The sequence below is a fragment of the Chelonia mydas genome, chromosome 3, assembly GCF_015237465.2.
Source record: "Chelonia mydas isolate rCheMyd1 chromosome 3, rCheMyd1.pri.v2, whole genome shotgun sequence".
Classification (NCBI taxonomy): Eukaryota; Metazoa; Chordata; order Testudines; family Cheloniidae; genus Chelonia; species Chelonia mydas.
In genome coordinates, this window is record NC_057851.1 from 177,682,336 (window position 1) to 177,695,423 (window position 13,088).

The window sequence follows — 13,088 nt, forward strand, 5'->3', positions numbered from 1 at the left end:
AGGTCTTCCAGTCTGCCCAAAGCCACACCTTCCCTATCACATAGGGTCTTTTGTTCTCAATAATGAGTATTGTTTGGCCATTTGAATCAGGGTGTGTTGACCACCCTTTTGTCCAGCCACTCTGCAACACTAAAGGAAACCCATTTGAATTCAATTACAAATTCAATATCCATTTGAATTCAGTTTCAGTTAGGGCTCCAGTCTGGGCCACCAGCTATCTGAACAGTTCTCACCTACTTGTTGCTTGAATACATTTCAGTTCTGACATTTTAACTTTAGCTATTCACAAATTTTCCATTAAAACTTTTTTATATATTTGATTTCAGTAGGAAGAAAACTTCTTTCACATTCTACTTTTTTCCCACTGGAAAAAGATAGAAGAGAGGTTTTTTTAATGTATTTTTCCCCCACTAAAACAATTTAATACAAATTCCATTACATTTTTAAATTTTTCATTGAAACAAAAAAATAAAGAAAATTTCAACTGAAACAAAACATTTTAATTTCTTTTGAAAATTGTCACAAAATATGCTTACTTTTTTCTAACCAGTTCTGCTCTTAACCACTGAGGTTCTGTCCACACTTGCCTTTTTGACCCAAAATTCCACTTCGGTGCTACCACTAATTCAGCTCCATCACTAATACCAATGATGGGAGCACTAGTGTTGTCCTGTGGTGCCTGTGTTTTTAATCACCCTTTTGGTGGTAAAACCACAAGTGACAAGTGCACTGTCTATGCTATTGGTACCATTGGATGGAACTGAATCACTTGTAGCAATAAGGGGATAATTTGATGGTGGAGGGGTGAAATTAGAAAGGACCTGGGAGGATACCTGTAATGATTTTAATATTTAATCTTTCTGCTTTGTATCATAATCAGGTTTTCATCACAATAATGTTCTTCTTCACACCCTTGTCATAACTATATCACCTGAAAATATGTTTAAGAAAAGTAAATAATTCAGGTTAAGACACACAGAAACAGCAGTACCTCCTGTAAGCTTGGTTACACAGACCATTGCAATCGTATGGCACCAATAAGCAGGCTGTAAACAAATTGGTATGCCCATTGCATATTCTGAGGATTGTGCTCAACCTGTACTCTTGCGCCAAGGAGAGGAAAGGCAGTGCTGGACACCCCTATTTATACTCAGAAAAATGCTTAGCCACCAACCACAAGGTGTTTGGACACCTGCTTTCTTTGGGATCTTTACTGCAAGTGGCACCTTAGATTTGTAATTCTGTTAATTGGTAAGTGCTTTGAAAAGTGACAACTTCAAAGTGAACTCATTCTCCAAGTTAATGTGTCTGCCTATCTAGTTGTCAAAGGTAATGCTTTGCTTGCAATTTGTGTGTCTGCACATCTGCTGGTTTGCTCTCAACTGCTGCGTACGTGGCATGTGTCTGATCTTTTACATTGCCACAAACAAAGCCAAAAGAAAGAGCTTGCAGTGTATCTCTTCTGGGACTAATTTTCTGCTTCAACTATCCTGCTGCTTAATTTGCTCTGTCGCATCTCCAGTAATGATATATGTGCACTTTCTGTGCTAGTTTCTATCTATGTCTGGTGAACCAATACATACATTGATATACAGGCCTTTGCCCCCTCTGTGCGCCCAGAGTCTGCAGCTGAGAGATCACAGTCCCATTGTGCTAGGTGCTGTCCAAACAAATACTGACACACCATCTTTGCCCTGAAAAGTTTCTTGCCTGTGAATCTGCATTCCTGTGCTCATCTTCATATCTATGCTTACATCCTTCAGTACACTTACAATATATATTTTTATACAAAATTTTCTGTATAATACCTGCATTTCTGTGACCACGCCCCACAATACATATTCACTTTACACTTCTGTGACGTAATTGACATGAACTGTAATTGTATAGGTCATTGTTGCAACCAAGGTCCTATAGGGGCACCAAATCTTGCACAAAGGAGGTCAAATAAGGTGTCTATGAAAAGGTTATGATTTGCTGGTTATGACTATGGAATCTATATGCATGTATCATTTTTGTATTTAAAGTTATAAGTATTGGCTCTATACTGTCTCTATTTCAAACTTGGGCTATGCTTCTGGGTGACACCCCAGACAGTTTGGCATCAGCACTCCCTGACCTGCTTGATGGCCCATTAAAGACTATCAGCTATACAGCTGACCCATTGAGACATGGCAGATACACCTTATGACTCAGCAAGGCATGCAGGGGCATGCCTACAGAGAGGATTCTAAGGCTTTCAAGCCATGTGCTGGGCAGCTTGTGTTTGGAACAAAGGAAGCACAGTCCACATGGCAAGAGACTATAAAAGGCAGCTGCATCTTCAACATTTTGTCTTCAATCCTGCTTATAGATTCATAGATTCACAGAATCATAGAATAAAAGTGTTGGAAGGGAACTCGAGAGGTCATCTAGGCCAACCCCCTGCTCAAAGCAGCACCAATCCCCAACTAAATCATCCCAGACAGGGCTTTGTCAAGCCTGACCTTAAAAACCTCTAAGGAAGGAGATTCCACCACCTCCCTAGGTAACGCATTCCAGTGATTCACCACCCTCATAGTGAAAAAGTTTTTCCTAATATCCAACCTAAACCTCCCCCACTGTAACTTGAGACCATTACTCTTTGTTCTGTCATCTGCTACCACTGAGAACAGTCTAGATCCATCCTCTTTGGAACCCCCTTTCAAGCAGCTGAAAGCAGCTATCAAATCCCCCCTCATTCTTCTCTTCTGCAGACTAAAGAATCCCAGTTCCCTCAGCCCCTCCTCATCAGTCATGTGTTCCAGTCCCCTAATCATTTTTGTTGCCCTCCGCTGGACACTTTCCAATTTTTCCACATCCTTCTTGTACTGTGGGGCCCAAAACTGGACACAGTACTCCAGATGAGGCCTCACCAATGTCAAATAGAGGGGAACGATCACGTCCCTCAATCTGCTGGCAATGCCCCTACATATACATCCCAAAATGCCATTGGCCTTCTTGGCAACAAGGGCACACTGTTGACTCATATCCAGCTTCTCATCCATTTTAACCCCTAGGTCCTTTTCTGCAGAACTGCTGCCGAGCCATTCAGTCCCTACTCTGTAGCGGTGCATGGGATTCTTCTGTCCTAAGTGCAGGACTCTGCATTTGTCCTTGTTGAACCTCATCAGATTTCTTTTGGCCCAATCCTCTAATTTGTCTAGGTCCCTCTGTATCCTATCCCTACACTCCAGCATATCTACCACTCCTCCCAGTTTAAGTGTCATCTGCAAACTTGCTGAGGGTGCAGTCCACACCATCCTCCAGATCATTTATGAAGATATTGAACAAAACCGGCCCCAGGACCGACCCTTGGGACACTCCGCTTGATACCGGCTGCCAACTAGACATGGAGCCATTGATCACTACCCATTGAGCCTGACGATCTAGCCAGCTTTCTAACCACCACCTTATAGTCCATTCATCCAATCCATACCCTTTTAACTTGCTGGCAAGAATACTGTGGGAGACCGTGTCAAAAGCTTTGCTAAAATCAGGGAATAACATGTCCATTGCTTTCCTCTCATGCACAGAGCCACTGATCTCATCACAGAAGGCAATTAGATTAGTCAGGCATGACTTGCCCTTGGTGAATCCATGCTGACTGTTCCTGATCACTTTCCTCTCCTCTAAGGGCTTCAGAATTGATTCCTTGAGGACCTGCTCCATGATTTTCCCAGGGACTGAGGTGAGGCTGACTGGCCTGTAGTTCCCCGGATCCTCCTCCTTCACTTTTTTAAACATGGGCACTACAGTAGCCTTTTTCCAGTCGTCCGGGACCTCCCCCAATCGCCATGAGTTTTCAAAGATAATGGCCAATGGCTCTGCAATCGCATCTGCCAACTCCTTCAGCACCCTCGGATGCAGTGCATCTGACCCCATGGACTTGTGCTTATCCAGCTTTTCTAAATAGTCCTGAACCACTTTTTTCTCCACAGAGTGCTGGTCACCTCCTCCGATGCTGTGCTTCCCAGTGCAGCAGTCTGGGAGCTGACCTTCTTCGTGAAGACAGAGGCAAAAAAAGCATTGAATACATTAGCTTTTTCCACATCTGCTGTCACTAGGTTGCCTCCCTCAGTCAGTAAGGGGCCCACACTTTCCTTGACTTTCTTCTTGTTGCTAACATACCTGAAGAAACACTTCTTGTTACTCTTAACTTCTCTTGCTAGCTGCAACTCCGAGTGTGATTTGGCCTTCCTGATTTCACTCCTGCATGCCTGAGCAATATCTTTATACTCCTCCCTGGTCACTTCCACTTCTTGTAAGCTTCTTTTTTGTGTTTAAGATCAGCAAGGATTTCACTGTTAAGCCAAGCTGGTTGCCTGCCATATTTACTATTCTTTCTACACATCAGGATGATTTGTTCCTGTAACCTCAATAAGGATTCTTTAAAATACAGCCAGCTCTCCTGGACTCCTTTCCTCCTCCTTTCCCCCAGGAGATCCTGCCCATCAGTTCCCTGAGGGAGTCAAAGTCTGCTTTTCTGAAGTCCAGGGTCCGTATTCTGCCGCTCTCCTTTCTTCCCTGTGTCAGGATCCTGAACTCGCCATCTCATGGTCACTGCCTCCCAGCTTCCCATCCACTTTTGCTTCCCCTACTAATTCTTCCTGGTTTGTGAGCAGCAGGTCAAGAAGAGCTCTGCCCCTAGTTGGTTCCTCCAGCACTTGCACCAGGAAATTGTCCCCTACACTTTCCAAAAACTTCCTGGATTGTCTGTGCACCGCTGTATTGCTCTCCCAGCAGATATCAGGATGATTGAAGTCTCCCATGAGAACCAGGGCCTGCGATCTAGTAACTTCCGTTCGTTGTCGCCCTGTCCACCTCATCCCCCTGGTCTGGTGATCTACAGCAGACTCCCACCACGACATCACCCTTCTTGCTCACACTTCTAAACTTAATCCAGAGACTCTCAGGTTTTTCTGCATTTTCATACTGGAGGTCTGAGCAGTCATACAGTGCAACTCTTACATACAATGCAACTCCCCCAACTCTTCTGCCCTGCCTGTCCCTCCTGAACAGTTTATATCCATCCATGACAGTACTCCAGTCATGTGAGTTATCCCACTGTCATAAATATAAAGGGAAGGGTAAACACCTTTAAAATCCCTCCTGGCCAGAGGAAAAACCCTTTCACCTGTAAAGGGTTAAGAAGCTCGGATAACCTCTCTGGCACCTGACCAAAATGACCAATGAGGAGACAAGATACTTTCAAAAGCTGGAGGGGGGGAGAAACAAAGGCTCTCTCTGTCTGTGTGATGCTTTGGCCGGGGACAGAACAGGAATGGAGTCTTAGAATTTAGTAAGTAATCTAGCTAGATATGCGTTAGATTCTGATTTCTTTAAATGGCTGAGAAAAATAAGCTGTGCTGAATGGAATGGATATTCCTGTCTTTGTGTCTTTTTGTAACTTAAGGTTTTGCCTAGAGGGATTCTCTATGTTTTGAATCTAATTACCCTGTAAGGTATTTACCATCCTAATTTTACAGAGGTGATTCTTTTACTTTTTCTTCTATTAAAATTCTTCTTTTAAGAACCTGATTGCTTTTTCATTGTTCTTAAGATCCAAGGGTTTGGGTCTGTGTTCACCTATGCAAATTGGTGACGATTTTTATCAAGCCTTCCTCAGGAAAGGGGGTGTAGGGTTTTGGGGAGGATTTTGGGGGGAAAGACGTTTCCAAGCGGGCTCTTTCCCAGTTATATATCTGTTAGACGCTTGGTGGTGGCAGCAATAAAGTCCGAGGAAAAAAGGTAAAATAGTTTGTACCTTGGGGAAGTTTTAACCTAAGCTGGTAAAAATAAGCTTAGGAGGTTTTCATGCAGGTCCCCACATCTGTACCCTAGAGTTCAGAGTGGGGAAGGAACCTTGACACCCCCTTATTGCATCATGTCACTCCTAGCACCAGTCACCTCCTAACATTACAAGCACTGCAATTCCAAGCATAGCAACAAATATTAGTGGCTTTCAGCTTCAAATTGCTGCCTCAAGGCATCGCTGATCCTTATGGCCCTGCACTGTCCCCCTCTAATAGCCCTGGTCTCTGGCTGTTCAAACTGAGCCTCCAGGTGCTGAGCCTCTGTGGTCCAACCCTGAGTGAAGCTTTCACCCTTCTCTTCACAAATATTATAGACCATACAGCACATGGCTATAAGCATAGCAATATTGTCATCGGACAGGTCCAGCTTCCTATAGAGGCATCGCCAGTGGGCTTTTAAATGGCCAAAAGCACACTCAACAGTCATTTTGCACTTTCTCAGCCTGTTGTTGAACCGCTCCTTGCTGCTGTCAAGTTGCCCTGTGTATGGCTTCATAAGCCACGGCATTAAGGGGTAGGCGGGATCTCCCAGGATCACAATGGGCATTTCAACTTCCCCTACGATGATCTTCTGGTCCAGGAAGAAAGTCCCAGCTTGCAGCTTCCTGCACAGGCCAGTGTTTCGAAAGATGTGTGTGTCATGCACCTTTCCGGACCAGCCTGCATTAATGTCTGTGAAACGCCCCCAGTGATCCACAAGCACCTAGAGAACCATTGAGAAATACCCCTTGTGATTAATGTACTTGGTGGCTAGGTGGTCTGGTGCCAGAATTGGAATATGCATGCATCTATCGCCCGTCCACAGTTAGGGAAGCCCATTTGTGCAAAGACATCCACAATGTCACGCACGTTGCCCAGAATCATTGTCTTTCAGAGCAAGATGTGATTAATGGCCCTGCACGCTTCCATCAACATAAGTCCAACAGTCGACTTTCACACTCCGACTGGTTAGCGAATGATTGGTAGCAGTCTGGAGTAGCCAACTTCCACAATGCAATTGCCACGCGCTTCTCTCATAGCAGGGCAGCTCTCATTCTTGTGTCCTTGCACCGCAGGGCTGGGGCGAGCTCATCACGCAGTCCCATGAATGTGGCTTTCCTCATCCAAAAGTTCTGCAGCCACTGCTCATCATCCCAGATGTGCATGACGATGTGATCCCACCGCTCACTGCTTGTTTCCTGAGCCCAAAAGCGGCATTCCACTGTGGTCAGCACCTCCGTGAATGCCACAAGTAATCTCGTGTCGTAGCTACTACGCATGGCAAGATCAATGTTGCACTCCTCTTGCCTTTGTAGTTTAAAGGAACGTGTTAGAGCGAGCAGCATATTGGTCAACAGTGCAGGATCCATTCCTGCAAACCAAAGAGGCAGAGCTCGCAGTACACAAACCGTTGAAAGGTGGCACCAAATGCAGATGGAAGCACAGGGATTTCTGGGATGCGAAGCAATCCAGCACGGGTCATTGGGACAGGATCCAGGATGCCCCATGAGCCCTTCTGCCTTCCCACAAGTCTTAGCGGCAGAAGAGAAAGAGATGCTCTGTGAATACCGCTGCAAGTGCCACAAGTTTGAACACGATATTGCACAAGCAGCTGACAGTGTGAACACACAACAGCAGTTTCCCTTCAGCGCTCTCTGAGTGGCACTGTTACTACCGGCGCTGTAACTTTGCCAGTGTAGACGTGCCCCCAATATCGGAAAACAACTTTAGCAGACATGCAGCTATATTAGCAAAGGGTGCTTTTGCTGGTATAGTTTATATACCAATTCCATGAACATAATAAGATGTATCCAAAAGGACTATTTTGTTGGTATAACTATGTCTACACTACACTTTTGCTGGCAGAGTTATGTCAGTGTGATTTTTTTTCATACTCCTACCCAACGTACCTATTCCAGCAAAACTATTAAGTGTTCTCCAGGCCTAAGAATCCTCGTTTGGTAGTGTCTCACCAAAATATTTATCAGAATGGATAAATGTAAAAGGAACTGACGCATACAATATGTGCTTTAGAAATGTATCTGGTCTTCGTGCTTAGCACTGTTGTCTACGTACACTTAGTCCAAAGGAAGTTTCTGCCCTGAACAATGGAGTGAGTAAAAATACGATTTTAATATTTGGTAAGAATTTGCATTGTTACACTGAATAAAGAAATAACTTTCTCATCTCCCTAAAACTGTGGAAGATACAAGTATCCTAACAGAAAATGGCAGTCATTTTCTAAATAAAATGAAGTCAATTGTTTCTGTTGGCGCAAACAGAAAGATTCATGTAGTTTAGTAGATAGCTCACTCTGTAATCTACCAGGCTGAATTACCCAGAGATACTTTGTTTTGAAGGGAGTGCAGAAATCCTGCAGATTTAATTGCCAATAAATCAGCATGACAGTCCCTGGCACTTTTTTTTTTAACAATGATCTTTTCAAGCAGAAAATGAAGACACTGATTTTTACAGTGTGTGCATACTGCTTATGGTAAGATAACAGCAATGGCACATGCAAGTTCCTCTATTAAAGGCTATACTAGATAATGAAGGACTCCATTAATGGCATGTTCTACTTGCTTTCTGTTATTGTCATTTTGCATTACAGTGATTTTCTTTGTTATTGTAGGCAGGTTATTTGTTTTTTTAGCAATCATTCTTTAATTCGTTATATTAGTATATTCCACAGCACTTAAAATTATTTCACTGCTGCTTCATTTTATGTTTGTATTTAAAAATTTTGAGTCACTTGAAAGCTGATGGATGTAGTTAATTTTCTGATCTGGAAAAATAGACACATTCTTTGGTTTAAATGGAATTAGGGTTCTTTTTAAATATTTTTATTGCATTTAAAAAGATTCATTGCTATACTGAATGGAAACAATATTTGATTCTGTTTATATCAAATATAACTTGATGCTTTAAAGTTATTAAAAACATATGGTGTGAGCCACAGACCAGTGAAGTCAACTGAAAGACTGCCAATGACTTCACTGGGTTTTGGATCCAGCCCATAGTATCTTTAGACTACTTTTAATCCAACTATTTCATAGTGCGTGGCAAATATTTAAGATTCATAATACCCCTTTGAGATAGCTTGTCATCATCTTATTATACCCATTTTACAGGTAGGTAAACTGAATTAGAGAACGATTGAGAATTAATTACAATGGGAAGTGTGGGTGCTCGTCACCTCTGAAAATCAGGTCATAAGTAACTCAGCTAAAATTCTGCATTGAGGTACTGGCAGAATGAGGAACATCACTGAGGAGTCCTGACTCCCAATCTGTCACTTACCCCCTAAGCAACACTGCCACTTAGGAACTGCAGTCTGGGATGTTTACATTCTTAGATTGTGATAAAGTGGCCATTGTACAGTCACAGCAGCAGAAGGACACGGTAAAGCCTTTAAGGAAGCTGCTGCTGCTACTACTTGGTGGAGGAATATGCTTTCACTTGGAAGCCCTCAGAAGACAGAAGTATGGCATAGAAAGCTCACCCATGCAAACCTAGGCAGGGAGCCAAATCAATTCATTTTATTTTTTTTTCTATGGTACCTATCACCATGGTATGTAAGGATGGATAGCAGATGACTACTGACTGAAGATGTTTTCAGATCTAAGTGGGAGTTTATAGACCCTTAAAAAAAAAAAGCCCAAGAGGCTTATAAGGGACAGAGTGTTCTACAGGTTTGGGGGTGTATGGCTGTGTATTACATATGGGGATGTTGTTCCCAGTTCAAGGTTTTAGGTGGAAACCAGGCAAACAAAGTGACACTTACTCAAAAGGAGTATTTGAGGGGTAGATTACGGTGGAAGTAGCTATGCTCATATAATCACCATAGTATAGACAGACCCTGAGATGCTTGGTGCATCAGACTTGAAAAGCTGTGGAAGTTCCAGGTAATTTTTTTAGTGAGCTGTTTAGTGAAGCGCTAGATCATGATTAACATAAGCAACACAGTATCCCTCTCCCTCCCCCTCCCCCCTACACCCCCCCACCCGCCATAATGGTTTTATGGCCAATTCATATTTGGGGTAGAAACTTAGAGCCAAATCCTCAACCAGTGTAAATCAATGTCACTCTGTTGGAGTCAAGGAAGCTCTGCCAAATTAAATGAGGTGGAGAGATGGTCCTTGCTTTTATTTTATTTTTCCTTTCCCTAAGCAAAGCTTGGATTCAGGCAGAATCACAGGGCCTTGCCCACAGATTCGTTAGCTTATTTGGGGGTTTTGCACTAACATTATGTTATATAAGTATTAACTGCACATTCTTCTCAGTCCAATTATTATGAAAGCATTTAGATAGGCTGTTGAGTAGATCTTTATTTATAAACACTGTAATTAAAATGAGTACAACGACCAGCAATGACTAACGATACTGTATTAGTTAAATTACTTTAAAATACGACTTGCAATTAAACAGTAATGAATTTATTTATCAATTTAGAAAAAAATCTTTCAAATTTAATTATAACTCATTATTGTTGGGTGTTGATATATTCTTGAAGTTAGAGCCATGTGTTCCCTTTCATGCAAGTCATTGCAAAGGAAGCCAAACCAAATAACCTGCCAGAGAACCATTTAGCCAGCTGATGCAAATCATGCTGAGAATCCAAGATATACATGTAACACACATTGCAAGAAGGCAGAGGGCATGGCCACAGAGCCCTCTGATTTGAAGAATAAGGAATAGAAGGCTTGTGAGTGAAGTCACGGGAGCAAATAACTACACTTCCTGGAGATGATGGAAATAATGCACTCCTGTCTATGCACCATTCAAAGTCTTGATGCATCTGCCCTATGAGATCACTAATATTAATAACAATTTGTATTCTGGTAGCAGCTGGAGGCTCCAATCAAGATTGTTATTCACTGAACACACATTAACAAAAAGATAGCCAGTGCTCCAAAGTACTTACTACATGAGTACAATCTTTCTCTGGCTATTCTTCTTGAAGGTGATATACATATGTTACCAGATTAAAGCTGCACAGTTCTGAGAAAATTGCTAGTCTGTTTGGAAAATGGAAAGATCCAAGAAAACACATGCTGCTGAAATTCATTGAGTATGTTGTAACCTTCAGATCTTGCAGGCTTTGTTTACACCACAGAGCTATTTATTGGCTGTGCATCTGAAATGTGTTTACCTTGAAACACATTAGTTCAAGAGATTGGTAAACTTAAGGCAAATGAACAACATTACCTCATGTGAATGGGATTTGCAACCTTGCCTCAGCATGGTGACCTACATACGTGGAGATCTTTAGTTGGTAATTTATTTGGTTTGGGGGGGGTGATATTTTGTTAAATATATCAGAAACATTTCAGTTTAGTTTTTCAGTATCCAGGAATCAAATTATTTTTTGTCCTAATCTAATTGATTTTTAAAGTATTGAAAAGGAGTATCAGCTAACTTGAAAAAAGATGACCAGCTCAGAAAAGAAGAATGGAGAAAAAGGGACTTAGAGATTTATCACCAGTCACTCTCTCTCAGGACAAGGCTCACAATGAAGGGAAACAAAGGGTGTGCCTATCTCTTCGAAAAAGAATTACATAAAGAAATTAGTTTGGAAAGGAAAGAGAGTTCCTCTTGTTAAATGTTTATCATATGATCTCTGAGTCACCATAAATGTAGATTTCATAATATGTTCAATTCTATCAGACGTTAAAATGTTCATTTGTTTTCCAGTTTCTGTTTATGCTTTGTCTGAGAAGGGAGGACAATAATATCAGTGTTCCTAAATGCCCACTCTCTATTCCAAAGGAAGCTAGTGATACCTGTTGATGAGAATGAAGCCAGTTCAAGGTTTGGCTGGTTTGCAACTGCAAAACTCTGTCACAAATCTTTTTATTACTCCAAATGCTTCTGATTCTCAGGTCAGTTGTAGCTGTATTCATTGTTTTTCACTGTTTCCCAGAAGCAAATGCCGTAACAGTCCGGACTGGAAGCTGCTGATCACTGAGCAGATCACTGAGCAAAATAAACAAACATGAACCCTAAGCTTAATTCACTAAAGAAACTGGTTACAAATAGTAATTTCTCATCCTAAATGTTGTTTTAGGCAGGTTGCAGAGTTTCTGCAGCTTAGAGTTCCAGGTATTTCTCTTCACAGGCTCGACCCCTGTCTCAGCGAGGATCCCAGTCCTTTCTCCCCAGATCAGTCTTAGGTGTTTACAGCAGTCATCCTGGGTGGAGATTCAGTGAAGAACCAGCCACCTTAATTAACTTACTCTCCAGCCTTAAGTACGGTTCACATAAGGCAGAAATCTTTTGTTTCCCTGTTTGATCCCCACCTCCTTCAATGGAAAAGTAACAGCAGCGTCCCAGGAGGTATTTCATACCAGGTGACATCATCACATGATCTTGCAGTGTTAAAGCAACCATGAGACAAGGCTTATTTGTAATGTCCACAGGAAGGAACTTCAGGAAGATGGGAGATCAGCATCTTCAAAGACCCATGGTCTTTCCTAATGGCTCATCCAGGCTGATTGCATACTGTCTGGTGGGCGTTCCTCAAGTACACCCACAGTTGTAATTGTTACATAGTCAATATTCCTAACTTCAGATACAGAAATGATACATGCATACAAATTGGATAATTACATTCAGTAAATCATAACCTTTCCAATGATACCTGTGTAACCCTTCTGCCCGTCAGAGTTTGCAGCAACCAGGGCCGGGTTCAATATCTAGGGGATCCATTCCAATAACACAATGCAAAACTGGCTCGAGCCCCCACCCAGTGACCTGGGACAAATATATACCACCCCCGCTGGGCGCCTCCAAGAGGCAATACTTCCCCTCTCGCAAGCACAGAGTCTGAGTGTGGCAAAAAGCCTTTTAATAACAGAGAGAAACAATGTGGCATTATGTTCGGGAAACATCACCAACAGGATTCATAACACAACCCATGAGCAAAAACCCACCCCAAGCAAATTGGATCATGTCCTTTTCCTTTGGTTCTTGAGTACAGCAACCCGAAATCACCCAAAGTCCCAAAAGTCCAATGACCCCAAAGTCTCTGTCCCTGGTCAGGGCAGCCCCAGAGTTCGAAAGTTTATCTGCAGAGCTTTACCTCCCAAGCTGGGTGGAGATCGGGGGGGGGGGGGGGGGGGGAAGAGAGGTAAGGGGCACCTTACATGATCTGAAGCTGACTGCCCTGCAGCTCCATAGGGCTCCGCTCCACCAGCTCCACGTCCCACAAGCAGCTTCCGCCATCCCACGAACTGCTCCACTCCGCGTCCCACAAGCAGCTCCCGCCGTCCCACG

At 42.7% G+C, this 13,088-nt stretch overlaps 1 protein-coding gene across 1 annotated transcript in view; it reads right to left on the minus strand.

Moving 5' to 3' along the window:
• Positions 1-13,088, minus strand: part of FOXN2 (forkhead box N2) — a 209,212-nt gene that overhangs the window by 128,601 nt on the left and 67,523 nt on the right. The gene's annotated exons all lie outside the window — the stretch shown is intronic.